Here is a 26,612-nt window from a genome sequence, read left to right on the forward strand (position 1 = left end):
GTACGTGCTCAATTAGCACAACGTTCCAGCAAGATGTGCGTTCCACAGTGTTGTATAAAGATGCTTTCAGAGGGTAGTGGCCTTGCCTATAATCTTTTATTTTTTAATTAGTGTAATCTCTACATATTGACTTCAAGTTAACAGGAGAAATAAGTAAAGGTTCATTAAAATATATTTTCTGAATGTTCTGCACTTAACCTGTTTATTGCAAGCCTGGGCACTTTGGTCAGGTGAAGTGGAAAATGTGCTTGCTTGTGCTCCAAAGAGCAACAAACCGAAGTATATGTAAGATTATGTAAAAAAGCCAAGCATTTATAGATTGATTTTAAAAGTAGCTGTATGAAAACTGGGGAAATAGATGGGCTAGCATTTATCATCCTTTCTTCAGTCACAGCACTCTTTAAAAGTATGGAAAATCTCAAGGCACCCCATCTAAAAAACGGCAATTCACCCCACCAAAGTCCATACCAGACCCTTATCCGAGATATGAATTTTAAGGGGGACCTCACCTAACGCATTATCAAAAAAAGTGGAATTCCCTCTTCACATTCATCGGAAGCGCCCCCTTCACATCAGGAGTCCCCTCCTCACACCAGAGTCCCCCCTTTACAAGACAGTCCCCCTTTCATGCCAAAGTTCTCCCTTCACCTCAGCAGCCCCCTTCATATCATAGTCTTCAGTCCCCATATCACATCAGAGTCTTCATCCCCCCTTCATATAAGAGTCCTCAGTCCCCCCTTTACATCAGAATCCTCAGTCCCTCCTTCACATCAAAGTCCTCAGTCCCCTGTTCATATCAGAGTCCTTAGTCCCCCTTCACATCAGAGTCCTTGCACCTAGCATTGTTTTATTCTACAGGGATTCTGCTTTCAGAATACATTTACTTGGTTGGGGGTTTAAGCACTTTTCTAGCCAAAAACTCAGATTTGAATGCGTGTACAAAAGAAATTGCTCTGGATGCAAAGTGGTTAAAGAATCAGTAGAATCTTGATCACTGATAATATTGGATAATATTGGATCCGTTTGCTTGCACAATGGTTGTCTAACCCTCTTACTGGTTTCTTGTCATTCTTGAAATCCATTGTGTAAATATCCCTGAAACTTAGACCTTGAATGAGTTGGTGGAGAAACCTAGGAACATAGATGCAGAGACCTGGTTGTTCCTATGCATTTGGTTACTCTGGCAGTGAAATGTCTTCACCACTGTGTCAGACTCTATTGCTGTTCCTATACATCAGCCTCAATAAGAGTGTTCAATGTCCTACTGGCTTTTATTGCTCCTGAGAGCTTAGTAGAAGCAGCACCGCAGTGACCAATTAACATCTACTACACGCACCTTGACAATCAATCAGCATTACTTGTCCCTTATAACTTTTCCTATAGTCTTCTAAGATTCCATGCTGCTGGACAGAGGTGGGCTGCTTCATGTCTGCAATTAACAATGACAAACAAGTCCCAGATCTCCTTACAGTTATATTTGCTTACAGAGTATCTAAACCCTCTAGCAAAAAAAGCAATATATTGCAGCTCACCAATCCTTAGATGTGGTAGCTGGATTCATTTTCTTTTTGTATCCTATCTTCAGGGGGAAATTCTCACTGTGCTGTATCTATAGAGTGTTGTGGCCATAGGACAGGACTACAGAACATCCTCCCCCTATGTTATGGAGAGGAAAATTGGGGGGAGGTCTAGTCTAGTACTGGCCTAGGGTGAAAACACTTTCTCGCCACTGTACCGTATACATGGAAGAGCAGCATTGGCACCTTAGGACAGGACTTGATCCTCTCTTTCTTTTTATAACATAGGAGGTTAGGTGTTCTGTAGTCCACACAGAGAACTGGGAACAGTGATAACTGATAGTGCAGAAGAGGCAGAGAGATCAGAAACTTATTAGTGGCCAGCAGGATCAGCTGGTATTTTTTGCAGATACTGTATATGAAAACACTTTTACTAGTATATTCAGCAGACCAAAAGGGAGCAAATTTGAGACATACAGTACATTGTTAAGGTTTACATACACTTTAGAGATAAATAGATTTACAACGTGGTAGTTTTGGCACATTAGCATTGTATGAAGCTGGAATTTCATTGATATACAGTAAATGTTTTAAATCTTGCCTGGATGTTAGACTTGACCTCCAGTGAATTGGTATTAGACTTCTGCCAGCATTAAAGTGACATTAAACCCTCAGATTTTTTAACATAAAACAATACTGTAATGTGCGCCTTACTGTAATCCATGGTAGTTTCCCTTCTCTTTGCTGCTCTTCCTTTTAAATCTGTATCTGTTCTCATGCTCTGCAGAACTTCTGTTTTGCAGCAGACTGCTTTGTCTCAGGAATGGATACACGGTGTCTGTGTGTTGGTTTGTATAGGCTTGTAACCTGAGCCAGCACTACAGGAAGAGGCCCTGAGCTGAAAAGGGAAGTTCTCCCCAAGCACGAGAAGACATGAGGATTTAAAAGGAAGAGCAGCAAAGAGAAGGGAAACTACCATGGATTACAGTAAGGCACACATTACAGCATTGGTTTATGTTAAAAAATCTGAGGGTTTAATGTCACTTTAAGGAACAATTGTACAAAGCTGATAAGAGTAGGTGTTAGGGACATAAGTGGAATGTGGAAGTTACACTTATGTTTGTGGCATCCTTTGTTTGATATGCTAATTGAGCATCCTGGCTCTCGCTGTTCACCTGCTGTCTGGCGTTCTTCCAGGCTCTGCACTCCGCGTCATTTGAAATGATGTAGTCGGTCCTATGGAATAGACCGCAGGGGTAATGTATGCTGGGTAGTGGAGAGATAACATTTCTTGATCTGGAGTTCAATGGATGCCCATCCAGAATCCAGTGATGTTTGTGCACAGCAAAAATGTAAAAATTATGCATCTATCATGTGTATTTTCTATCCCTGCTAACCCCCTCCCTCACACTTACATTGGGACTGATTTACTAATTTGAATCTCAGTCTGCCTTCACTCAAATACCCAAATAAGAGAAATATCTTGTTTTTTTCATTTCCGTGACTGAATAGTTGAATATTTAAATGATATGAAAGTCAAACTGTTTTAAGCTATTTCAAATGCTAATTAAATCACTTACAATGGATGATGCTCCTTAATCCCTAAAAGATTAAATTTCCTGCAGAATCATCTGGTCCCTTCAGCACTGGCCCTGATAGCCTCTTTTCGGGGTGACTTCTTTCCCTTGCAGGGTCAGATGGAGCCACCCTTGTGTGTGCTAGCAAGCTGCGTGTGTCTCCACAAACACGCAGACACAACAGGACAAGTTGTTCCCTGCTCCTCCCTCCTTCCTTCTAAAAGTTAGCACTACTGTAGATAGACAACTGCTGGAGTCTGCACTGTCACATGTGATCTTGTACTGGGCAGGAAGTTCAGGGAGGCTGAACCGAGAGAGTTTGAGCTATTCTAAAACATGATGACTAAAAATGTAAAGACATACTGAGCAATCTATATTTGTTTAATCAAGAGTCATTATTGAAAAAAGTTTGAGTTTACTACTACTTTCAAGAGAAGCTCTGATAAAAACTACTCCTTTGGAATGTGAGTTTTTTGTTATCCTCTTCATGCTCATGAATGAAGGAAGTATCAGATGAATGAACAGAGGTGACCATTGGGATCATTACTCCCTATATCCATCCATTCATTGTTCCACAAAACCTATTTTACAACTCATTAGACTTTTTGCATCAGATGCTCCTTCACATATATATGGTGGTTTTCAGATGGTGAATGTTGGACTTGCAGTATGGAATATTGTTCTTTTTCTCTTATATCCGATAAAATATTCTTCATTTTGATTATTTCTATAAAAAAAACAAAAAAACATTATAATGGTGACCTGTAGGATACTAATATCCTAACTCATCCTCGGATGGTGGATACTGTGCTATTTGATGAAGATTTCAGCGTTGAGTAATCTCCAGAAATGATATATACAGACATTTTATTGTCGCTGCTCATATGCACAAACATTTGCTGAACCACCACGGCTCGGCACATGCTATTACTTTTCTATATTTAGTGATGACAAGCTGTGTTTGCTGGATGTACAGAAGAGAAATAGATGGCATGTACAGTAGTTTGCCCTCTGTAACAGAGAAAGCAAATTAATCCAGCAACAAAGATTTTTTCCAAAAGAAAGATGAAAACAACAATAAAAATGGGCGTGCTATCTATCTCTCTATATATATTATTATTATTATTATCATCATACAGGATTTTTTTATCGCACCAACAGTTTGCACAGCGCTTTACAATATAAGGAAAACATTCAAATTACAATACAATTCAAGACAAGATGGCATAGAATATATATTCTCCATGTACAAGATTTAAAGTGGCACTAAATTTAGGAGTTCAATCTTAAAAATGATAACAATACTGGACCTTATTGGTGTATCACTTGGCTGTAGATCCTCAAATCATCTCTGATTGGTGCCGACACTGTCCTTCCTTCTGGAGGGTGGCTACTTTTGTTCCCCATGGTCCCAGTGTGTGTTGTAAAGTAGTCACCGCTCCAAGCTGGCTCCCCAGATGGACTACAATCTCAATACAAATTAGTCAATTAAATGTGAGATTGTAGCCCATCACAGGAGTGAGCTTGGAGCGATGATTACTTTACAACACACACAGGGACCATGGGGAAAAAAGGATCCACCCTCCAGAAGGAAGGACAGTGTCAGCACCAATTCAGAGATGATTATTTGGCAATGTGAATCAGGGGCAGACTGACCTCTGCACTCTGTGTTATAAATTCTTCACAGAAAAAACAGAAGGGGAGCGGAGCAAGACTGGGCGCTCATGCCGGGTGACAGAGTCTTAGCTAGTGTTATTACACATGATTTCTGACACCTACAAAGGCCTTCAAACCAGTGACGCACTGATACGAGTATTGGTAAGAGTTCCCTGATACTAAAAACTGATACCGGCGCTTTCATTTTTCAGTGCAGACTACTGGGATGTCTAACGTACAAGCTGGGAAATTATTGGACTGTCATGGAAATCCAAACTAAGGAGTTTCAATAACGTTGACTGTTGAGCCATATTAAAAAGTAAATGTATTCATTTTACATGCATTACATGGAGAGCAAAACAGAGTATTGGAATCTACATTGCTCTGACTGGCTAGGGTTGTGACATCATTTATATATGGTCTAAGTTGGGTGGGAACCTGTCTATCTATGTCCTATGAAGTGTAAATCTTCTTTCTGATGGTATCCGGAGAGGAAACAAACACGTGTTGTTTACAATTCTTCTAAAAACAGTAGCTATTGTGCACAGGAACCAATCTTATTGTACAACGTTTTGAAGAGGCATTTTTGGGTGGTCATCACATAAGATAAATGCAGGATGTTAGACAATATTTGATTGAACCAAAATATGTTATAAATAAAATGGCTGTTCCAATTTCCCCCTCAGGACAAATCATATGTTTTTAATACTGGTTAGAAAGATGTTATCTAATGTGCATATTGAGATGCTGAACACAAAGCCTTTGTACCTTAAACAATATCTCTCTGCAAGGATCACATTTTCTCATTTTAATGGTCCTAACTTGCTTAGAATATTGTCACAATATATAAATAACTTTATAATAGGGAAATGTATATCTACTGTTAAAGGGGGGAAAGATATGGCTGATAACTGTACAGGGATAAGCTGCCTCTTTGCTTCTGTCACCTGTAGGCTCATCCCTGATGGAAATTCCTGCTTAATATACAGTAGGTACATAACTGGAAACAAACATTAGATATGTTAAATGCATGATGTGTTAGTGTAACACTTCCACGTATGTGTTACCCCTCACAGGGATCACAGTACTTCCCCTAACAATGACGTCATCTGCTTTTCTTTACAGCATGGCGCTATTTTAATTTCGGCATCATCCAGGGTAAGCATCTACTTCCTTAAAAATGCATGTTAATCTTGCTGTCTGTGCAGTTCTTGGCACACATGTTCACAAATGTCTAACACTCTGTAGATCACAACCCCTGCTGCAGCAGTTTAAAAAAAAATAAAACTAACCGTACAACTATAAAACACTGCTAAACTAAAGGGTTAAAGTCATATTAAACTTTTGCTTATTTTCAAGATAAGGATGTCCAAAATTTGTTTGTCTCCTCCTCCTGCAGCTAGTCCCCAAACCGCTGACCCCCCTGCCTGTTTATGGGTGTCTCCTTCAGCTAGCTGGCTTTCACGTATTTGACCCACGCCTATCTGTGTGCGTCATAGACACACCGTGCACGGCAAGCCACACCCCTGCTCATTCCACCATTATCTTCCCAACAGACTGAATGATGGCAGAAGGAGCCAGTCGCTCCTCTACCCTCAGTACCCTCTCCAACAACCAGGAAGTTTGTGGAATGCCGCAATCTTCCTGGACCTGGTGGAGGTGACAAGTGACCAGAGGTAAATGTGTGTGTGGGGGGGGGCTAGGAGAACATGGAAAAGTAGAGGGCGTTTTTTACCTTAATGCAGAGAATGCATTAAGGTAAAAGAATGGCTAGCGTTTAGTACTACTTTAAGTGATCGGTTTTCTCTAGGGGCCAGAATAAAGAATGTAAAGCGCTGCGTAAATTGTCGGCGCTTTATAAATACCAATAATAAATAAATATACTCACCTGATCCTCGGCCCTGCGGCGGTCCGCACTCACCTCTCCATATCTGGATATCTGGAACGTCCCTCGGCGTTCTCATGTCTAAAGCAAGTCAATAGACCTGCATTAGACGTAATGATGCCAGTGGTCTGTAGACCGTCGGAGCCCAGGGGGGAGAATAGGCTGCAGGGACCGGTCTAGCAGCCCAGCGGGACCAAGGATCAGATACGTATATTATCTTTATCTGTGCCTCTAGACCAGAAGGAGAAGTGAGCCTTTGCAGTATGTTCCCACTGCTGTTAGCTTTTTAAAATCCTAGAGTTCCTCTTTAAAATATTGTGGTCCAATCACTGAGGGAGAAGAGACCGAGGAAGTGTTTCCTCCAGCCTGCAGCAAAATGAGCGCATCAACTCCGCCTTGGCTAAGTCTCTTAACTGAAGCTCAATGACTTCTTTAAAATGATAAACGTTACACCTTTTGGAAAAATGATACCATTATTATTATACAGGATGTATATAGCGCCAACAGTTTGCGCAGCGCTTTACAATATGGAAGACATTACAATCACAATACAAATCAAGACAAGATGGTAAGGGGGGCCCTGTCCGTGAGGGCTTACAATCTAAAAGGGAGGCCAGTGATACATGAGGAGGTAGCTGTGTGGGGATGAATTGTTTGAGAATGTGATGGTTCAGTTGGTGGTTATGTTGAAGGTTAGGTTGAGGTGGGATGGGATGGGATACCATTGCTATATATTTTCATTGTGACAAGCTAGGAAATTATAAATGCATTCCTGGAAAATGATTCAAGGTGTACTTTAATACTGAACTTGGTAAGGGTTGTCACCATATTGTGGTCCCTGCCTGAACTTTTCTTCTAAATGCAATTATAAGAGCTCATCTAGTTACATTAAGTCTCATTTACAATATTAGTTTATATGACCTGAATAAACCTTAATCTTCTCCATAACAGATCTGTTATATCTGGAAAATCAAATTCAGTGTCATTGCAAAGCTATTCCTCCAGTAATATAATAATGATTGCCGTATCCGTCTTATCAGAGCTTATGTCCTATAAAGCAGAACTGCTGGAAGATAATGTGCTTTTTGGGGGCTTGCGGCAAGTTCTTAATGACTGTTTTCCTTGGAGAGAAGGAGACTTGGCTGAGTTTCTAGAAGATATTACATGGAGCTGGCAAAGCCAGCCATTTGGCTACATGACACAGAACACACCTGCAGAGTGGGAGGTAAGGAATACTTAACACTCGGGGAGGCTTGTGTGCAAGATGATCACTTGTACACAAATACAACTCTTAGATCTGTATCTTTAGCTGTCACTTATATAGCAATAGTAAATGTACTATAGTTTCCCCTTCAAAGGTAAATGTGAATCCTGATCCTCGGTCCCTTGGCGGTTGGCACTCACCTTGACTGTGGAACATGACTGTGGAACATCCCTTGTCGTTTTAAAGAGTTGCCTCTTAAAATATATAGTGCAAGTGCATGTTGGCTTTTCCCCTCAAAGGAAATGCATAGGGAGTTATTCATAAAGCTGCCTAAGGCAGCCGAGTGAAAAACCCAGCCGAAGTGAAGTGAACCGAACGACGTTCAGCTATTCACTCCGTAAATCGGAGCCTGGGGGGGACATCGTACATCTGCTGCCTTTGGCTGCCTACAGACAGCCGAACATGCTGTGCATGTTCAGCTAAGCCGAAGTGCAGAAGGACTTCGACTCAGCCATCCAACATCTGGATCAGCTGAGCCGAAGCTCCGTCAGCTCACTCGCTGCCGTTCACCCCTATTCTCATATGGGCCGAACGGCAGTGAGTGAATAGGCTATTCTGCTAGGTACCTCCGTGGTACTGAGCAGAACAGAAAATAAGTGAAAATAGTTGGAAAAATATGTAAACAAATAGACAAATTAAAAAAAAAAAAGATATTTTAACCGCTTGAAGACCAGGTGTTTAGACCTTCTTCCTGGCCAGGCCATTCTTCAGTGTTGAGCGCTGCAGTACTTTGACTGACATTTACTCCGTCATGCAACGCTGTACTGAAATTAATTTTATACCATTTTTTGGGGACAGATAGAGCTTTCTTTTGGTGGTATTTATTCACTTTTTTTTTTTTTTTACTATATTCAGGATAAATTACTGAAAATTTTGAAAAAAAATAGTTCTTTTAACATTATGTTATAAAATAACTAATATTACCCACTTTTTTGGTAAAATATAAAAGATGGGGTCACGTCGGGTAAATAGACACCAAACATGGCAAGCTTAAAAATTGCGCGCACTTGCGAAATCGCAAAAAACTAGCATACCCAAAATTGGCCATAGGCGACACTTTAAAAGCTTTTACAGCTCATCAGTTTAGTGTTATCAGTGATTGATGACCCTAAAATTATTGCTCTCACTGCGACGTTTGCGGCGATATGTAACTTGTGTGACGTAATGGGCGCAATCGTCGTTTCTGCAGGTATGCGCACCTGACGCATGTTTACATGCGTGTATGTAGGGGTGGGGACTTTTTAAAACAAAATGTTTTTTAAATTCTTTATGTGTAACTTTAAAAAAATTTTGGGGGAAACTTTCATTTTTTTTCCTATTTTTTTTTTCCACTTAACTTTATTGCTATCACAGAGGGAGCTAAGAAACCCCTCTATGTGATAGCAAGAGAGGTGACAGGTCCTCTTTATGGAGACATCAGGGGTCTCCAAGACCCCTAATGTCACCTAGGACCCCCCTGAAGAAGCTGATGAAGCAGAGATCTGCTTCATCAGCTTCTCTCCAGCATCTGAAGCTAGAGAGTGACACGAGAATGCGGAAGTGATGTAATATACACCACTTCTGCATTCTGACAGCGGAGAGGGGACCGGAGGGAGATCGTGAACCGACCTCCCTCTGTTCCCCTCCGACAGAGGACGTTTGCTGGTCCCGGGCTCACACCGGGCACAGCGGAGCCCGGGACCAGCTTGACAGCGGGAGGGGGGGAGCCGCGGAGGGGCGTACATTACGGGACCTCATACAAGCGATCCGCCGGCTCTATAGCTGGCGGATCGCTTGTATATTAACGGGCACCGCTGCCTGTTTTCAAATAACGGGCATTTCCCGCTCGCTCGTGCGCGCCGCGCCCGAGTGGGCGGAGGTAACAGGACGTGTGTACACGCCCGGTTACATCCAAGGAGCTCCCGGCCGGCCTTGTATACACGGCGGCTGGCCGGGAGGTAGTTAAAGTAAAGAAAAAAACTATTGGGCGGAACTAGCGGTGACAGCTAGCACTTTATTGCTAGCGGTGACAGCTAGCTCCACCCAACTGTTTCCTATTGGCCGTCACCTGCTAGCGTCTTCTAGCAGGTCCTGGCTAATGAATAACAACTGGGCGAAGCTGGTCATGACGTCATGCCCAGCTCCGCCCAGTTGTTATTGTTTAATGACAGATCAGCTTCCCCAAGTCATTTGGGGATGCTGGTCTGTCATTACAACTGGGCGGAGCCAGACGTGGGATTACGGCTGGCTCTGCCCAGCTGTAATTTGCGGGAAGAACGGCCAGCCTCCGGCAGGCCGTTCTCCCCGCTTTGGCTGTCACTTAGGCTCATTTGAGCCGAAGCATATGCCTTCGGCTCGGCTGAGCCGCTCAGCCGCCTTTGGCTGCTGTATAGGCTATTGTGAATAGCCCGTACAGCAGCCCTTCGGTTCGACTTAACTGAAGGGCTCCGGCGGGCTAAGAGAGCCGAAGTATCAGCCGAAGCTACGGCAGGAGCCTTCGGCTCTTTGGTGAATAACCCCCATAGTATTTTCAGTTTCAGTTGTCTGCTGTTTTCCCCAACTGCAAAAGACTTGGGTTCACCTTGAACTCATGTTTGACCCGAACCCAAAGCTCTTCCATACTAAATAATCATATAGAGGAGAGAAGACTAGGGAAATGCTTAATGCTGCCTGCAGCAGACTTAAAATCAATCTAAAAAGTTGTTTTTTGTTTTCATAAAATACTGTTCTCCTTCAGCCTTTTTTACCCGCACACTAGGGGGTGTCTGAACAAGAACCTATATGACAGGGTAACCAAGTTTTCTTTAAATTAAAGCTGTAAATTGAATTAAAGAATGAGCAACGTTTGTAATTACATTAGGGTGTTAAGCCTTTGATGAGAGTTTAGTGATTGGGTTTATTACTTTAACTTTGAGCTGTTGCTAATTCACTTTACTTCGATCCTAGGCTAGAGTTTTACTATTAAAGCTAGTGACAATTTTCTAGCTTCATATTGGTAATTTAATGGCTGGCATGACAAGCATGTTAAAGAGGAAATCCAGGAATTAACAAAGTGAACCCAGGGGTAGCCCACACTTTTCGCCTAGGGGCTGAATAAAAGAGGAAATACTCACCTGATCCTCGATCCTGCCTGGCTGTAAGACTAGTCCCCTCATCCTCTTCTCCCCCAGGCTCCGGCAATCTAAGCTCCACTGATGTCATCAGTTCTAATACAGTCCATTCACTTGCATTAGACATGGGGACACTGAAGGACATACCACAGCTGGAGCTGAGAGGAAGAGAGAGCAGCGTTGATTGCAGCAGGACCAAGGATCAGGTGAGTATAGCTTCTGTATTCTGGCCTCTAGACTAAAAGGAGCAGTTAACTTTTGCGGTGTGGGGTTAGCCCCACTGCAAGGGTTAATTTTGTTAATAAAGCAATGAAAATCTGAAGTCAAATAACTGTCTCACTAAGAATTCATTAGCAGAACTACAAGAGTGAACCTTTTATGTTGGTGAAAGGTCCCATGCATAGCTGGCATTTTACATTAATGGGCACAAAAAACACCGCCCACGAACGTGGTTCATTTGATTTGTTTGTTAGTTTGTTTTGTATGTTTCTCTTTGTAATGCAAATTTTTATTTTTCTAACCTGACTACTGAAAGTACTGCAAACTGTAGAAGCAAATCAGATTCGGATTGAAAATAAAATGTATGATGATCTTAAATCAGTTTGTGGAATAGAATCTTTTGTATGGGTTTTATATTGTTATCTAGATTTCCTTACCTGCATAGTTTACATATCAAGATGTTATGAATCTTACACAATTCATGCTGTAGAGTCATTGATTAGGCAAGCACTAAGCTGAGTCCTTCATTGCCAAAATATGATTTCGGATCAATAGCTTTTGAATCATATAGTATCCAACCCAGCTAATCACCTCACAGTTTGTTGGCTAAGGGAGTTGTCTCCAGTCTAAAGGTCATCATCTAGGTGTAAATTGTAAGAATTAAGTAAACATCATTTAAAAGAGATTCTGTCCCTTTTCCCATACAGATTCTCTTGAAATAACAACCCTGCATGCATTAATACTTTCCTTCATTGTGCTCCCCTGCTGCTTCACTCACCCATGAGAGTCGGGAATCCTAATCATGTGTAAGCCCCATGCTGGATGGTGTTGGAACATTCACAAGCTTTTAATCAAGTGAAAGTGTCAGACCCAAGCACTGTATCCTGGGGGGGGGGTACATGCTCCCCCTTATCCGGAATCACTAGGTATTTTCAGACGGCTATGGTGCAGGAATTGAAAAGAAGTGCATTGAAGGTGAGTATCAGCAGATGGGGGTTGTTCTTTTAAGAAAACCTGTCATATTGCCCTATAGACATGCATTCGAATCCGAATTTCCGTTTCTGAATTTCGGATGCCGTCTGAATTTCGTTCAAAGACTAAACTGAATTGGACATGTGACTTTTCTGGCCAATCATATGTGTTTTTTGGTTTAATGCATCCGAATGGGTCTGAGCACGAATTTACGTTACGGCAACATGGGACCCATATATAGTTACATAGTTACATAGTATTTGAGGTTGAATAAAGACATAAGTCCATCAAGTCCAACCTATGGATGTGTATGTATATACACTCAGTATATACATATTATACTAAAGCTGAGGCTCCTAGATCCAAATGGCATTCAGGATCCGAATGTCCGAATTGTATTCGGGAGCTCCCGAATGCCATTCGTGTTTGGGAGCCTCAGCTTTAGTAATACATGTAATACATGTATATGGCTCCCAGGCCCAAACGCCATTTGGGATCCGAAATTCCAGATTGCATTAGGAAGCTCCTGAATGCCGTTCGAGTCTGGGAGCCATATACATGTATTACTAAAGCTGAGGCTCCTAGATCCGAATGGCATTCGGGAGCTCCTGAATGCATGACTAAGGTAGCTCAGAGGTCCCCTTTTTAATACCACCACTCCCCTTTTCCCTTCGATTCCCCCACCCCCTTTCCTTCAAATTAACACGCTACACCAGGGTTGGAGTATAAATGGCCACAGCAGCCTTTTATTATAAAACTTTTAAAAATACTCTTTAAATAACAATCAAAAACAATAACCAAGTAACCAGACAGTAGGACTTGCTAGGTTTCAAGGTCCTTGAAGGCACTAACTATCCAAACTCGGACCAGTGTCTGCGGGCACCTTTCTTAAAACGGAATGCCCCCAGCCACCATACACCGCCTCGGGGACGTACTTCAATTGCCTGCAGACCCACCGTGGTCCCCATTACCCGGTCATAACGTTTGACCTTACCACCACAGAAGGCCACCCACACCACTGATGGGTCCCCCGTCAAATGATCAAACCCAGAAAACTGCCTTCAAGGATCCCAAACTGCCAGAATGCTGTGACAACCTTTTGACACCACCAAAACCATACCAGGGCAGGCGGGTGGGAAGTTCTGTTCCTTCTCCTGGTCACGCTAGCTCCTGGAACTCCTCCTTCCTGGATACTCTCCGAAGCTCCTCCTGTAAAGCTCCTTCCTCCAATCCTGTGAGTATCTCTAATCCAATTCATTTTTCCTTCTTTTGTTTAACCCTTTCCTCTCCTGGTTCCCTTTCCCACCCTTGTCATGTAGGCCTTCCACTTACTGCTCTTTCTTCCATAGCTCCCGGCCTGTCTATTCAGAAATTTGGATCCCGACTGCCATTCGTGTCTAGGAGATTCATCTTTAGTATTAATATCTGCATATGGTTTTCCTTGTTATACACAACGAATATTGGTAATCTCATCCAAAACTAACGAAAATTCGGATTTCGTCTGAATCCGAAACCCAAAATCAATTGAATTTCGGATCCGAATCCCGAAAATAACGAAATATCCAAACCGAACTTTTCTGCAGCTTACATGTCTATTGCCCTATATTGGCAAAAGTGACTAAAACGCCTTACAGTGGAAATTAAATTCTAACCTTAATTTCAGTAAAGTTCCACCATTCTCTCCCAAACATCTAAGGTAAAACAAAAAAAGCATATCTCGGATCAGATGTCCCATACCAGGAGGCAAGGGCTATATGTGAAATGAATGTGGAAAAACATCATCCACACATCTGTCTTCTGATCCTAGACCATTCTAACATTCACTGGGAGCTTGAGAGTCACACACTTAGCTATTGCTCTCAAGCTACATCCTGCAGCACTCAGTGGGCTCTGTAAGTTAGTGCTTCTAAGACTCAATACCATTCTCCTACAGACATGAACTGCCTTTCAACCACTAGTCTCACTTCTGAAGTTGGGATGTTTAACATGGCATTCTCCTGTAGACCAACTCACTGAATTCTTCTCAGAGCAGCAAACCTAAGAGGCATACTGTCCTTTCTCATCATGATCACTTTACTTCTTGTTTCACTGTCACCTGTACTAAATTGCTACGTAGACTTCTATGGCTTGCCAGTATATGAGCTAATTAAAAACCGATGGACCATAGAAGTCCATAGAACCCTAGACCATAGAAGTTAGCGAGATTGGACAATAAAAATGTAACCAAGGTAGGCGTGCACCTTCCGGAATGGAACTTCTGATCTGAAATCTGCTGTTTTATTAATCCTAGGTGTTGGGGAGGGCATGGGGTCCTTCACAGAAATTTCAGATTTTAGCATTTCTGTTCTACTTAGACATCTATGGACACACTCATCTCAGCAAGCCCCCTGGTGACAAGCAGAAAGGTGAGAGAACAGTTCAGGAAATGCCGAGATGCTGACTTTATAAGTGTGATTTTTTTCCGCCAGAAGCTGGGTGACTGACCAGGAAGTGTTCATGAGTATAATCAGATTTGAATCTTGATTTGTGAAGAACGGGTTGCTGTGTTACAATGTTCCCCTTTAAAATACAAAACGTTACACTGAAACACTCAGCAATTTGATACAGCGATGTTGGCAAATTCTGCGTGGACCTGCAGATCACTGGGTACAGCTCAGTGATGTGTTCAGTCCATGCTGTGCCAGCCACTCTCCCTCTCCCGCTATCAGCCAAGAAAGAAGTGCTTGCAATGTTTTTCTCCTCATCTCATCAGTTCACAGTGAGATTGGGCACAGATTTCCTCAGCAGATGCCAGGGCAGCAATATGTGTATGGCACCTGGGTTTTGGAATCTCACTTCATATAGCAGCAGGGTACTGTTATGAGCCAATTTTTCACCCACTCGTTAATCACACCTCTTTAACTGCTCCACCAACGCTCCGCTACTGGAGTGCAGCACCTCTCTAGCAGACGGAGGTCACACAAAGTCATGCATTTCTCTTTATTTTTATTATATATGTTTCTTTAAGTGTCCCACAACCTGACAATGTGACGCCCTGATGATCCGTGAAATACATTGTAAGTGGAAATGAGATGAGACATTTTTCAGCTACAAGAGTAATCATGATATTTAAAAGGCCAATACAAAAAAGGTAATCGAATCGCCAACTAGTTATTACAGCTACTATAGCAGCAGATAACATACACTTGCCAGCTTTTTAAGCAACTGTTCAATTTAAACTTACCTTTTATCTATTTTTAACCAATTTTACTGTTATGTACAATCTTTGCTTTACTAATAAATAAAGAACAACTCCAGGTAACATTTTTATTAAAGGGTTATTAAACCCTCACTTTTTTTGCATATATCTATTGCTAGCAAGCAGTAGGTATATGCAAAAACTTTAAAAAAACCAAAAAAAAAACCTTTTCAAACAGGTTTAAACTTACCTGTGTCTTTGCCGCGCGCTCCTGTCCGAACATCTGAAGAGTATTGGGCGGCCGCAAAGAATCTTGGGGCAGGCGCATGCGCAGTTCAGATGTTCGGCCGGGAGACGAGGAGAGACACAAGGTAAGTCTATGGAGCAGCGTGCATCTGCACAGTGGGACGTCAGAGGATAGGAGACAGAGGAGTCAGCGCTCCATCGGAGGCCCGCACCAGCACTGGAGGGACAGCTGAAAAGGACAGTAAAGAAGAAGATGATCGAATAAAGAGGCATCATTTATGGTAAGTTCTAACACTAACATTGGGGTGGGGGGAAAAAAATAGCCTTTAATGTCACTTTAACTCTTGCAATGGGGCAATGGGGCTACCCCTGAACTGCAAGGGTCAAGTGGTCGTTTTTGTCTAGGGAGGAAAATAAAGATATACTCACCCTATCCTCTGAGCCAGCCGGCTGTGGCAGCGCTCCCTCCTGCCTCTCTCTTCCTGCTGTAGCTCGCGTTATACTGAGACGCAGCAGCTGAAGCGGATCCCGACAATTATGTCTGGATCCGCCCACAGAGGTGTGGACATTTTTAAAAAAACTACTTGTCCAAGGGCTAAAGTGGGGGCCAAATCTACTTGTCCCAATACAAAAAATAGTTTTAATCAAAACTAAGGATGCACCAATACCGGTTTTTCGGTATCGAGTACGAGTACCGATTTTTTGCTTTCGGATCTCGCCGACACTGAATACTAATACCGGTGCTTCCGCTGACATAGAGCAGGCTTCCCTGGTAATCAGGAAACCGGGCAGCAGGTAATGACATCCCGCCCAGGTTCCTGATTGCCACGGAAGCCGTCTCCATGTTGTTTGGCCTGCTTGATTGCGATTGGCCGGGAAACCTGGTGGCGAGTAAAGTAGTTCCTGACAGCCGAGACAGGTGGCGCTGTGATTACTGCGCCACGGTCTCAGAGAACACACAAAGAGCCCGTAGAGCAGACGTTTTTCGTCTGCTCTATGGGCTCTATGGCAGAGCCGTTGTGCCTTAGTTTTTGGGGTCCCCCGGGAGTGCGGGCGACCCCGAAAACGACGGCGGGGGTGCGGGCAGAAACAATCGCCGCTGCTCAAATTAATACAAGTGGTCTGATCAGACCACTTGTATTAAACGAGCGGCGGCGGCTCCACAATGTACATTCAGCTCTGCTTGTCCAGAGCCGGGCTGAATGTACTTTAAAACTACTCGCCCGGCGCCCGAAACTGCATGTCCCAGGCGTCGGGCGATAGGAATTCCACACCCCTGGCCCAGATGTGTGACTGACAGCTGGCTCTGCCTATCTGGAGGCAGAGCCAGCTGTACCCCTCCCTCCCCCGTCCGTTCCGCCAGTCAGCGCTGGCAGATCGGAGGGGGGAATCCAGCCCCTCCCCTGTCACGGCAGAGAGCCGTGACAGGATCGAGAGGTGAGCGAACGCCGGTATGTGTTCGCTCACCTCCCGATCTACTGAGCCGACCTGTGACAGTCTCATTGTCACAGGTCGGCTAGAACTATGAGGTGAGTGGAAATCACTCATCTCATAGTTCTCCTTTAAGCCACATAAAAAGACCTTCTCCTGCAAGTATTTTTAAAAATGTGTTTTTCCCTTGCTACATGTCCCCCATGGCAGTGCCCAGCTCCCCATGCCCTTTTTAACATTAGTTTGAAAACAGGCAAAAGAAAAGACCAGAGTCGCCTTACATAGACTATCAATGGGTTTAGCACTAAGTTCAGGTTTTGGGAACTTCAAAAAGGAACCTAAACCCTAGGCAAACCAAAGCTAAGTAGATTCGATAATCCCTATATCTCTCTATTACTAACAGTGCCTCAAACATCTGCATTAAATGTAGTGGCTCTGGCCTGTACTAAACACAGCACCTCACTACTACATTCATTGCCTTAATCATCTCTATCATGCACTGTTGGCTGTATATTAGTTCAGTCTCATCTGATTCAGACACTGTGGTTTGGTTAAGTATTTAAATGGGATTTAAAGAGCAAACAAGCTCAGGAAGAATACACTGAAGAGTTGCCAGCTTTAAAACTGTTGTCAGATTTTGATTACATAAGAGGCAGGGATATGTGGATCACAACAAGACTGCCTGAAAAGAATCAAAAAACGTTTTGTAGATATTGCAGTTCAGACACATCTACTTCAATTGCATGTGTAGTTTGGCTGCATTTCTGCTTTGACAACAATGGCAAATCATTCTTTTTTTACTGGCCAAGATGCTTAAATACTACCCAGGCAACATCCCTAAAGGCAAATAATCTTTTTCAGTCCTCCTGGTTTCATAACTCAACCTTCTGTCTGGGTTGGTCACGCCAGCTAACACAGTGCAGTTCAGATTTCATGTCCCCTACTTCAGTTCTACACAGATTCTTTCAGCATGCAGTGGTTCCTGTCTTGTGTTGCCACTGGAGAGTAAAATCTCCCTTAAGCTGCCCATACACCTTACAATTATCTGCAGATTTTCTGTGTTCAGATTTAAAAAGTGCAACAGATTGGCCCAGGTGGAGATTACTCAGTTCCACAGTTAAGTGTAGATGGAGGAATCTGTTGCACCTTTTCCATCTGACCACAGAAAATCTGCAGATAAATTGTAAGGTGTGTGGGCAGCTTAAGTCGTATCACCAAACTATTCCCTTTCAAGGCTTTAGCCCAAGGACAGCCACAGGTCTGCTGCTGTCTGCAAACGCACCTCGTCACTTCATCAAGCCACATCAAACCATGTATTTGAACTCTCCCAAGGCTCCCAAAATCCCATTACTTTCCCAACATCAAACACTTTTTTTTGTACCTTAGATATCAGAGCAGCTAGAAGATTGGTAATTAGCCTCCAAAGAGTTGGAAACCTGTGTGCTAAGGACATATAGCACTACAGTATAACTCCGACCTCAGAGTAAGGACATGTCATTACAATAATACTTCGGTTCACGAACGCTTCTGCTCGCGAACAATTCAGTTTGCGAACATAAAGTTCACAAAATGTTGCTTTCGTTCGCGAACTCCACATCGGGTGACTAACACGACCATCTTCCCCACTATGGCACGTGGTCATGGCTTCCTCTAGTCGAGATTGCGGTCGCACACAGACCTGTGCACACTTGCTGTGAAGCTTTTTTGTGTGCTTTTTAGCACATACAGTACTGTACAGTATTATGTATTACATTGAACCTTATGGGGAAAATGTATTCGGTTCGCGTCCAATTGGGTTCGCGACCAGAATTATTGAACGAATTAAGTTCGTGAACCGAGGTACCACTGTATTTATCAGCCTACTCACCACTACCTGATCTCTGCACTCAGATTGAGAACCTTTTAAGACAATCCTAAAAGTAGGATTCTGCTAAGCCTTATTTGCATCTTAAAATAAGTCTTTATGGCTTCCTCATTTCTCTCAAAGGCTCAAAAGTTTCAGCAGGAATTCAGCAAACTTCAGTTGTCGGCCTAAAGCTGGCCATGCACACAACAAATTTCTCTAGTTCAGAGCAATTCTATCGATTTTCCCTTACACGCTGTTTAACCTGGCTACTGTATTCAGCAGCTGTTGCTCCAGCATCTGCTTTCCTTCAACACAAGTTGATTGAAAAATCAACTTTTGTCAAGCAGGGAAAGGTGAGGGTGGGGGATTTGGTTCCGGTAGGGCCACACACTATTTGAAAGTCAACAGTGTATGTCAGTGTTTGGTATTCCCAGCCGTGGTTTACGGCCATCATCAGAATACAATAGATGGCAGGTGGAGATTCCTCCATCCACATGGATTGGGGAGTTTGGTGGTTTCTCTTGTTGAGCCATGCAGCACTCAACAAGAGAAATCTAGCAGTGCATGGCTAGTCGAACAGTCACACAGGGAGCAATACAAAAAAACTCTTATTGACTTTTATGCACTGAACTATCTCTTCAAACCTCTTCCTTAAGTCATAATTGAGCAGGCATGAAAGGGGAAAAATTCCTTTTCCCATGATTCAAGAGGAACATCCTCAATTTTTTTATGTGTTGCAAACCAACATGATATAGTGGAGGGGATGAGCACAGACATAACATTTTCAGGGTGTAAAGGTGCCCATACACTGCACGATTATCGTACGATAATCGTATGCGAGGTAGGTGATCGCCAAGGGCAAAAGCTTCATCAGCGACGAAAACAAAATTCATCCCATCTACGGTTTCCTCATTGTTTGGTAGGTTACCTATCGAGCCAAGTTGGATGTGTCGTACGATGGTCGTACGATATTCCGATCGTCGCTAGGTTTCAATCATACGATAATCGTGCAGTGTATGGCCACCTTTAGACTGCAGTTTAGCTGCTCACCTGTTACACATATTATAGAGTGATAACTGGGTACAGCCAGCAACTGTAATAGTTCCTCATTTTAAACCAAGATCTTGCTTTTCCACCAGAACATGTTATACAATCTTAATACAAATTAGTAAACTAAACATGACATTGTAGTCTCTTGGAACAAAAGTAGACACCCTCCAGGAGGTTGGACAGTGTCAGCACCAATCCAGAGATGATTTGAGGATCTACAGCTGAGTGATACACAAATAAGGTACATTTTTGTTATATCTTACTAGTGACATGGTTTTGTGCGATGGAGGTCAGAGCCCACTGGTGACATGGATACTGGAGAGTTGGCCTTGTGTGATGGAGGTCAGATCTCACTGGTGACATAGATACTGGGGAGTAAGCTCTGTGTAATGAAGGGCAGATCTCACTGGTGACATGGATAGTGGAAAGTCAGCTGTGTCTGATGGAGATCAGATCTCACTGGTGACATGGATTGTGGAAAGTCGGCTGTGTCTGATGGAGATCAGATCTCACTAGTGACATGGATACTGGGGAGTTGGCTGTGTGTGATGGAGGGCAGGTGTCACTGGCGATGTTAATACTGGGGAGTAAGCTGTGTGTGATGGTCAGATCTCACTGGTGACATGGATACTGGAGAGTCAGCTATGTGTGATGGAAGTCAGATCTCAGGGGACATGGACACTGGAGAGTTGTCTGTGTGTGATGGAGGTCAGATCTCACTGGTGACATGGATACTGGAGATTTGTCTATGTGTGATGGAAGTCAGATCTCACTGGACATGGACACTGGAGAGTTGTGTGTGTGTGTGTGTGTGTGTGTGATTGAGGTCATATCTCACTGGAGACATGAATACTTGAAATTTGGCTGTGTTATACTGGTGTGTCAGCTGTATAATCTTGAGTCACTCCTCACTGATCATAACTTTACTTCCTGTGTATGTAGTTTCTGGAAATATATGTACTAATGGATACTAATGGCCTCGGCTCACGAACGCTTCCGTTCGCGAACAATTCGGTTCGCGAACAGGAAGGTCTGCAAAATTTTGCTTCCGTTCACGAACTCTGCATCGGGTGATGAACAAAATCACAGCCATATTCCCTGCTCTGACACATGGCCGTGGCTTCCTCTAGTTGAAATAGCGGTCTGATCACAGTTTGATTCGGTTCACGACCAATTCGGTTCGCAACCAGAATCATAGAACGAATTAAGTTTGTGAACCGAGGTACCACAATATTAATAAATGTATCTAGCTTTACTTAAGAAATATGGGGATATATGTAAGGAAGTTATATCTGCAACTATAGCAGCATTTGTGAGAGGAGCAGCTGTCGCTTCCCTTGCACTCATCACGTGTGAGATATTCTGAGCAGTGACAGTTGTGACATGCAAAGATGTGAACAGCATCGCCCTAATCAGTCTATCAACTCATAGTCTCTTCATATTGAGGTGAGTAGGTCAGACAAATGAAAATGCTGCAGGCATTTCAGGAACACGGTATGAGTGTATGTACTGAAAATGACAAGTACAAGTACTAAACAGATGAACCGAGCAGCCTGTTCTCCCATGCCTTATTAACATATGAAATGACAGTCTGTGCCATGTGAGCTGGCACAGTCAGGATGACATAAATATATTTATTATTACTAATGTTATTATCTTTTTGGTTAAAGTCCTAAATGATGGGGTTGCTAAATTTAGTTATGCTGAGGTCCAGTGTCGAATTCTTAGTCGCACAATTTCAGCTGAAATCTCAGTTGTTGTTCTACTAATTATACATTGCATTAGCCATGATTGTATCTCCATTGCGTCAACTGTCACTTCATAAAGCACCTCATTGCAGGCTTTTAAAACAGTGTTTTACCTGCCAGCAAATCTGTATGTCAAACCACTCACAGAATTCCAGAGAAGCTGTCTGCACATGCATTTGTTATTTCCCAATACCAAAAAATACCACCATACGTCTTAAAGGGTCAATCCACCAAAAAGCTGATATTTGGGTGATGATTTTGGGTGATGATTAGATGCTTTTGAGCTGCATAACTCGTGGTCTCTTGGGAAGACCAGTGGCAATATCAGGTGTGGCAGTGCGTGGCTATGCCACGGTGTAGTATGACAACTTGGCGCCCAGGACTCTCAGCCAGAGGGGCTGAGAGGTTCCACAATGTGAATACCTTTGGAGAGGAGGAACTGGCTGTTCAATCCCTTCCAGGTTTTCCAGACTATAGTGGGATGGGATCTCCAGTCCTGGGGCCAGGTGTTGCCAGTGGCCGGGTTGAGCTGATCAGGTGGCTGAGAGCAGCCTTATTAGGAAGCCAGCCCAGTGCTTTAGAGGAGAGTTGTGGGTGTGCAAGAGGCACACAATGACAGGCAGACTCTGCTGCGTGCGTGAGCACCAGGGACACAGCCAGGAAGGCTAGAGAGGTCCAGAGGGTCCGTGACCCTGAGATACCTGTCTGGGAGACAGAGAGGGACAGTGACCCAGGAGGGGTGGATACTGAACCGCTTGGAGCTGAGGAAAGCTGCTGAGCAGTGCTGAGGACTGTATTCACAGACAAATATGGTAAAGTCCTGGGACTATCACACGGGGAGGAGGACAGATGTCGGTGAGACCAACCAATGTCTTGATGAGACTCCTGAATGAACTGTTATGCTTACTTTATGCTGAATAAAGACTGTCCTTTTATGTTAAAGTCGGCTTCAGGAGTGGTCACTTAGCGCTCACCATTGTGCTATATTGCCCAAACTATCACACAGGCTACTTTTCACCTTTCTCCATTGAATATCATTCTTTCTGTTGCTGCCAGAGATGCCCCAATTCTCCAGCTATACATTTCATAATGCACAATGGAATAAAGGTCTAAGAGAAAGTACTAGACCCATTTTTACAGCATGGGGCTGAGCAAACCTGGGGATAGGTGTAAAAATATAACTAAGGTTGGCCCTACAGTGGCCTTTTTTCTTGTTCAGCCCCGTAGGCTGAATTAGAAAAAACGTTCGATTCCCTCATCCATGCTAAATTGCATGGATTGGGAGATCCTCCCTGCTGGGCTGTTGTATTATAAGGGCTTAAATAAACCAAGAACAAAAAAAATCTCTAAAAACAAATTACACAAATGTCAAACATTCAGGCAGTAATTGTTGCCCAATGTGAAGGCTAATTACCAAGTGTATGCTGCTATATAATATAGGCAAGGCTTGAAAAATGTTATGGTGTCTCACTAGTCAGTGAAAAATTTCACCAGTCAGCGAAAATTTTGGGGACAGATAGAGCTTTCTTTTGGAGGTATATAATCACCTCGGGGGGTGGGGTGGGGGTTTACTATATGATGAAAAAAGTACCATAAATGTAAAAAAAAATTTCCCTATGTTATGTTATAAAACATTTATTCTTACCCATATTTTTAGTAAAACATAAAAGTCGGGGTCACGTCGGGTAAATAGACCCCAAACATGTCAAGCCTTATAACTGTGTGCGCCCGCAAAAAACGCCCATAGGCGACGATTAAAACGCTTTTACTGCTCATCAGTTTAGTGGTATCAGTGATTAAAGGAGAATTATGGGGTTAGGGCTTTTCCCCATAGTTCTCCTAAGGGTAACGGGAGGACACAAACTAGCGTCCTCCCATCACCCTAGGCTCAGTATATAGAGAGCTACTGCTCGTGGTATACTGAAACGCTGCAGCTGAAACAGATCCCGACAATTATGTGTGGATCCGCCAAGCTGCGTGAGTGACAGCTGGCTCTGCCTATCTAGAGGCAGAGCCAGATGTACCCGCCCCTCCCCCGTCCGTTCCGCCAGTCAGCGCTGGAGGATTGGAGCGGGGAGGGGGGAATCCAGCCCCTCCCCTGTCACGGAAGAGAGCCATGACAGGATCGAGAGGTGAGCGAATGCCGGTATGTGTTCACTCACTTCCCGATCTACTGAGCCGACCTGTGACAGTCTCATTGTCACAGGTCGGCTAGAACTATGAGGTGAGTGAAAAGCACTCACCTCATAGTTCTCCTTTAGGCTGGGTTCCCACCTAGATGATCAAAATATGCGCGTATGACGCGCGCTTCTACCACGATTTGCGGTCCACAAAACGCGCATCAAATGCGCGTTTACGAGGGCTATCCAGCTGTATCCTAATGGATACGCGCGGAAATACACCCCAAAAAAGCTCCTGTACTTCTTTGGGAGTAGGGCGTTTTTCAGCGCGTTCCGATGCGCTGAAATACGCCAAGGTGGGAACCATGCCCATAGGAAATAATGGGATTTCACTTGCTGGGCGTTTTACAGCGCATCGATCAGTGCTGTAAAACGCCCAGGTGTGAACCCGGCCTTAATGGCTCTAAAATGATTGCTCTCACTCCGACGTTTGCGGCGATATGTAAGATGTGCGGCACAATAGGCGCAATCGTCTTCGCACGTAGGCGAACCCGATGCATATCTGTGTGTGTATGTGGGGGGCGGGGACTTCAAATTTTTTTTTAAAAGAAAACATTTTTTTTTAGGATTCTTTAATTTTTGTATTACTTTTTTTTATTTTATTGCTATTACATGGGGGGCTAAGAAGCCCCCTATGGGATAGCCAATTTACATGACAGGTCCTCTTTATGGAGACATCAGGGGTCTCCAAGACCCCTAATGTCACCTAGGGACCCCAAGAGAAGCTGATGAAGCAGAGATCTGCTTCATCAGCTTCTCCATCTGGAGAGTGACACTGAATGCAGGAAGTGATGTAATATACATCACTTCCTGCATTCGGGGACTGAGAGGAGATCAAAGGGAGTTTGTATACTGAACTCCCTTTGATCTCATGTCACAGAGCCGTGCCGGTTCCGGCCGCATCGGGCACAGAGGATCTCGGGACCGGCAGCGGCAGTGACAGCTGCCAATACAAGCGATCGAGCGTCTCTAGAGATGCCCGATCGCTTGACTGTAAAGCTCCCGGCCGGCCGTGTAATTACAACGGCCGGCCGGGAAGCTGCTCGTCGGGCTCCGCCGTCCTCTCGTCACAGACTAGCGGATTTTTCAAGCCCTGACTATAGGGAACAATTATGTTCTGTTACAAAATATTGTTATATATGACATCTAAAGTAATGGTCAAAAAAGTATTTTTGCCACCTCTGACACAATTGAGTATAGAAAAAAAAATTACATTCACCAGCGGAAAGAAGAATTAAATGGCTTTTTATTTTTCGCCCTGGATAGAATTTACCAAAACATTAGAGATGGTGAATGGAACAAACTCCACCGTCACAAAAGTGAAAGAAGTGAACTCATGTGCCGCTTTATGCCTTGACATACCTTCTTTGGATCTCAATCTCTCAGAAAGTATGGTCACAAGCTGATTCAGATCCATCCATGGACAGCCTAACTCTCAAATAAGACACAGAAGCTTAAATCCAACGTAGTTTTACATCTTAAAGTACATTACAGAGGATGTTTGTCAGTCACATGAAGTGTAAAAGATAAAAATCTTCCAAACCTAGAGTCTAGGATAAAGACTATAAATACATATGAGGGAACATGAAAGAAGCAGGGAGGATTATCAATAGACATTAAACATGAGGGAGAACAGTGGAAGATATCAATGTGTACAGAAATCAAGTGTAGTAGCGCTAATCTAGTTGTCAGGAATATATCATAACATAATGATATGCAAGGAATACATAGCAGTGTAGTAGAAATAGCAGAAAATAACAGTAGTTGAGGCAGCACAGAGTGGTTCCTTTAAGAGACGCACACCTATGATGTCATTGGCAGTGACACTGGAGGAGAAACTCAGATGCGCCACTGCCTGGCATAGAGAGAGGAGCCTGGTAGCACAGGAACAAGGAAGCTAAGTGACAATAAGCCAGCTTATGTCACTTCCAGGCTACCTCAAGAGCGGCTGCACACCCCTAGACAAGACAAGTAGAGAGAGGGAGGAAATAAAGTGCAACAGTTAGTGCTAGCAATAGCATTGGATTTCTGAGTGCATTTTTGATTGTTTTATTCAATAAACTGAATGGTTTTACATTGTGGAAAGTCTTCATTTTCTCCTATATTTGCATTAATGTGGATCTTGGCAACCTTTGCGCCATAGTTGTGGTGAAACTACAAATCCAATCATGGCTCTGCCTCTGGGAGTCACGGCTGCGTCTGTCAGAGTCTTGCAATGCCTCGTGGGATTTATAGTTTCACAACAGCTGGAGCTGGTGGTTGCCTACCCCTTCCCTAAAGCATATAGCAGCATATTGGCAATTAGCCTTCACATTAAGCAAAAATTGCTTCCTAATTGTTTGACAGCGGGGCCCCGCTAATATGTGTAAATTGTTATTGAATAAATGTTTTTGTGCTGAGTTTATTTCATTTATTTTAAATTAATTAAATTTAGGAATACAATAAAGTTCTGTTCTCTGTTGTTATCTATCTATCATCTAAGAATGTCTCATAAAATGATTGACATATATTGTCTATGGGGTGACAAAGCTTTTAAAGGTTGCCAGATGACATTTGACCAATCCAATCTTATAAAGAAGTCATTCTAGACCCAAGGCATGCAGAAAGATGTTCAGGTCACCCAAGCATTGCATGGTTATGGGAATGTGACACCTCCAGCACCAGTTTATCTCACGGGAACAGAAGTGATTGGGCAAGTGTTAAAAATAGTCTGATCTGGTCTCTCAAAAATGGCCATCTTGGGGGCTGGGGGGG

The sequence above is a fragment of the Nanorana parkeri genome, unplaced genomic scaffold (assembly GCF_000935625.1).
Source record: "Nanorana parkeri isolate BGI_ZX_2015 unplaced genomic scaffold, ASM93562v1 scaffold1199, whole genome shotgun sequence".
NCBI lineage: Eukaryota > Metazoa > Chordata > Amphibia > Anura > Dicroglossidae > Nanorana > Nanorana parkeri.